This window comes from Mustela lutreola, chromosome 3, assembly GCF_030435805.1.
Source record: "Mustela lutreola isolate mMusLut2 chromosome 3, mMusLut2.pri, whole genome shotgun sequence".
Lineage (NCBI taxonomy): Eukaryota > Metazoa > Chordata > Mammalia > Carnivora > Mustelidae > Mustela > Mustela lutreola.
The window spans coordinates 207,159,653-207,164,122 of NC_081292.1; the positions used below are offsets into that span (position 1 = coordinate 207,159,653).

At 50.4% G+C, this 4,470-nt stretch overlaps 1 long non-coding RNA gene across 1 annotated transcript; it reads left to right on the forward strand.

The window, feature by feature from the left end:
- Positions 1 to 497: 497 nt before the first annotated feature.
- LOC131827653 (uncharacterized) lies at positions 498 to 4,085 on the forward strand. The gene is made up of 2 exons (XR_009352106.1): positions 498 to 2,897; positions 3,266 to 4,085. It is a non-coding gene; the product is annotated as an uncharacterized LOC131827653 (long non-coding RNA).
- Positions 4,086 to 4,470: the final 385 nt, after the last annotated feature.

The window sequence follows — 4,470 nt, forward strand, 5'->3', positions numbered from 1 at the left end:
CACCCGGGCCAGGCCCCCCGGCACGTTCCGACGAGGACGCGGGGTCCCGGACCCCCACCTCCAGCAGGAGAACCGAACCGGTGCTGCTGCAGGTGGAAGACGGGCTCCCCAGTAGCTTTAGGAGACGAGCCCGGCGGACTTCTCGGCGGCGGTGTTCACGGCGCGGCTCTCCGAGCGGCCTCTTGCAGCGCGTGGTCCGTGCGCCGACGCAGCCCTGGCCGCTGCGGGTCGAGTCGTCCAGGTGCTGAGCGTCGGGTTGGCACGTTCGTGCGAGAAAACCGGGAGGAATCTGCCCCAGGGATTCGGGGCTGCCGCGGGGCCAGGGCGGCGACCGCGGGGCTCGGGCTGCACCTGCGCGGGGGGGGGGGGGGGGGCGGACGCCGGGGAGCAGCGGGGCCAACCGCGGTGCGGGGGGTTCGGCCTGAAGAACCCGCAAGAGCGGGCGCGTGCTGCGGGGCGCCGGCTCTGCGCGTGTCTGTGCGTCCGTGAGCCCGTGCGCGTGTCCGTGAGTCTCTGTGCGTGTCTGTGCAGCCATGTGCATCTGTGAGTCCGTGTGTGTGTCCGTGAGTCTGTGTGTGTGTCTGTGAGTCCGTGCGCGTCCAAGTGTCCATGCACGTCTGAGGGTCCGTGTCTGTGAGTCTGCCCGTGCGTCTGTGAGTCCCTGTGTGTCTGTGAGTCCGTCTGTGTGTGTGCGTCCGCGCGTGCGTCCGTGAGTCCGTGAGTCCGTGCGCGTCCGTGAGTCCGTGCGCGTCTGTGAGTCAGGACGAAGCCAGACGGACGGGCGGAGCAAGGGCTTCCCCGGCACTGTGCGCGGCTCTTCCCGCAGGCGGGACGCGCGGGGCTGCGGGTGGGCGTCGCGCTGTCCGCGCGGTCCCCTCTGCTGTTTTCCGAGGCGGCATCGGCTTGTCGCCGGCTCCGAACCGCGGTTTCCCGGCGCTTGCTAGGGACCCGCGGGGGCCGCGAGCCGCCACACTGCGTGTGCTGTGGAAACCGCGGCTGTGACCGTGCCCCTGCCCGACCCCGCCGCGCCGACATCCGCGCTCCGGACGGCGCCGAGCGCCGAGCACCGAAAGCCTCAGGCGTTCTGGGCAGCTGGACGCGCCTGTCCTCGCCCCTTCCCTTGGGAGAAGCCCGAGTGCGACCTGGGCCCGCGGGAAGGCCCGGGTCACCGGCCCCGCTCGGCCCCTCCCAGCGCTCCTCCTTGGCCATCTCTTGGCTTTTCCACGCAACAAACGAGTCCCCTGGGCTCAAGAAACCATTTCACAGACGTGAGGAAGGCGCCGAGGTGCTTCCAAAATGGGCGATGCCGCGGCAGGACCGTGTTAGCGACAAGATGAAAGATGTGATTTGGTTTTGGAATAGTCACCATCTCGGCGAGCTCAGCGTGAACTAGAATATTAGAAAGAATGGATGAAGACCAAGGGAAAACTTATTTCGTTGCTACTTTCCTTAGAACTGTGAGAGAGAAAGTTCCCTTCTGGAGCACTCGGAAATGAGTCCTTTTGTGTCACTTCGGTCCGCAGGCACGGAAGTGGGTCCAGTAGACGATTACTACACCGTTGGAGTGACGGAAGGTGGGGACAGTGGGCAGAGGTAGGAGTTGAATTATAGATAATTATCTTTGGGAAACGCAAGTTTGAATATTCAACTGTGTAAGAGTGAACAATGACAGAGCTTCAAGCTTGAGGGAAGTGGAGACTCAGGGAGGGCAGAGAGCTGGTCATGGAAAAGAAGTCGTGTTTCCATCTGCTCTATTTATTGAACAACTACTATGGGCCAGGCAGGGCCAGTTTGGGCTTCCGCAACGGGGTCCCATCTTTCCTGCGTACTTTTTGTAGTGTGACATCTTCGATGAATAGCCACCACGGTAAATTCATAAATGAAGACACAGGGGTTTGGGCATATTTTCCCAGTCCTGCTAAGGGAGCCTATGGTGGGGAATGGAAATACCGGAAGACGTTGAGTACAGTCTAGTTCTGCCAGTGACCCCAAAACGTCACACAAATCGCATCATCTCTCGGGGCCCTGACTTTTCTTACTTGTAAAGCAAAGGGCTTGGAGGATAGGGATACACAATTCCCAAACTTTGGTTTTTGCAAGGAATCTAGGAGTCCACATGAACCAAGCCTGTTTGTTGATCGTACTAATAGGACTTGCAGACATATGTAATTCTGTTTCGCAAATGTGTTGAGAGGTGCTATGATGAAGAAAATGCATATTTACTTAAGTCACGCACTTAGAAAAGTTATTGTATTTATCAAGTCAGAAGATGCTAAAAGCCTGTCCCCCACATGCCAGCGGTCATGAATAAATTCAGAAGCAGTCTTCATATTAGAAAATGCTGGGAACCCTAGATGACAGAGGTAATTTCTTAATATTATTCTACTGATATTCTTGTAATACAATTGTGTAAAGGAAAAATTTGGTTTTTAGGTGAGAGCTGAAAGTGTTTTTCCTGCACTGACACTTGTCATCCTCAGCACCCACGTTCGCAGTCAGGACGACAGCCTTTCAGACACACTCCAGGTGCCTTCGTGCAGGCCAGTGTCGTTTCTGTCATGCTAATGGGCAGTTTTGTCTAATGACACACACTGGACGAGACTTGTTGAAGGGAAGTCTAAGACAGAACAAAAGGGACCATTCCGGGATCTGACTTTGGTTTATAAAGCATTTCATAGTTGAATACTGAGTATATTGAAAGGATCGAGTGGTGATGTGGTGACGGAAAAATAGGTGACCTGATGACATCACAGTAGGACTTGGTGGCAAAATCAGAAACTCAAACCTCTCCCCTTGACATACAGCAGTTCCTACTACTAGAATGTACTGTGTCTCAGCAGGACGTCATTAAAGAAATGCTGCAGGGATTGCCTCCATGGTGAAACACTGGAGGACAGGTTTGTGGGGTTCGTGTGGGAGGTTAAGTGGCAACCATGTGGGTAGTGATGCCTTCTGAGCAGCCTTGTGCCAGTTTCCTAATTAGCCACATGTACCCATCACGAATGGCTTTTTGAGGGGGGGTGTGAATGGTGCACCTACATCCGTATGTATTAAACCACACTCGTAAACTCTTTCTCACAGACTTTGTGTGGCTGGTATGGTCTGATGGCAGTTCAAGACGCCACACATGGCATCTTCATCTGTGGGCGGTTTTCTAGTGGGAAGAACAAATTGGTGGGTGGATTTCCTTCCCCTTTTATAATGTTTCAGCAACAGCTCCCAAGTGCTTTTCATTTCGTGTTACCAGATCCCATTTCTTTTTCAGATCCGAGTCCGAATGGTACAAGGAAGTAAAGACAGCTGTTGCCAGACAATCCAAGACCATCACAGACTAAAGTCCAACTATTGCCATTTTCTGGGTCACTATCCTAATTCATGCCCTCTCTGTCTGTAACAGGACCCAGACATAAGAACTTTTTGCCCTGTTCATACTCAAAACTACATTGAAGTGAAGATGTGTTCCAACAGAAACAAATACCAAAATACCTAAGAATATCTTTCTTTTCATTTGTGTTTAGTCACTCAAAATCTACAAAATCAGGCTTAAAGTACAAATAAGTTCTTGCCTTTCCTATGCAGATGGTGTGTTTGAGAGCATTAAGCTGGTAAAGCCCTTTTTGAACTTGATTTTAAAAAATAGGTTGGTCATCTGAATAGAAGCTGATTCTCCCGCATCAGAAAGCATTAGGTCGTTTCATTTGAATAAAATGGTGCTGAGTTGAATCTAAGAGATACAGTCTTACAGTCTGTGAGCTTCTAGTTTAAAAGCTTTTCAAACTTTGGAAATTCGTTTTTGGTTCATTCTTGGGTGCAAAACCAAGGAGAGTAAGGGTTACTCTGCTTAAATGGGACAGTGCCCGTTCGAAGTTGGGACTTACGGATGCCTTCGCTGTGATGAGCACGGGTGTTGTACAGAAGCAACCAATGCCGGTGTAATTCACCTGGAGCTAATACGACACTGTCTGTTACCTACCTACAATTTAAATACAAACTTAAAAAAAGAGAATATATACTTGGGAAAGACAGTATCTTTAAAATGCAACATTCATACTCAATAAATATGCTGTATATGTAGATTTAATAAATGTTGATGTTGGAAATAGTTTCTTTAAAAGAAAAAAAAAAAAGACACCAGAACAGCAGTATCACCATATACATTATATTACCAAATAAAAAAGGAAAGTTGAATTTGTAGGTGAAGGACTATTTTTGGCTTTCTAAATGAAGGAATTTTGAAACAATTCACAATTCATTTTCAGACACAGTTGAAGCAATGTGACACATTGTGTCAACAAGACAGTCTGTGCAGGAGCTTAGATTGATACAAACGTACTTCCCATCTGACTTACACTGGCACCTTCCAGACAACTGATTATTATTGTGGCACATAACATGAAAGGCAAGCATGTTTTCCTTTGCCTACAGTTTGCCCCTCTAGGAAAGAAATGATGCGTGTCTTTAATGCTACTG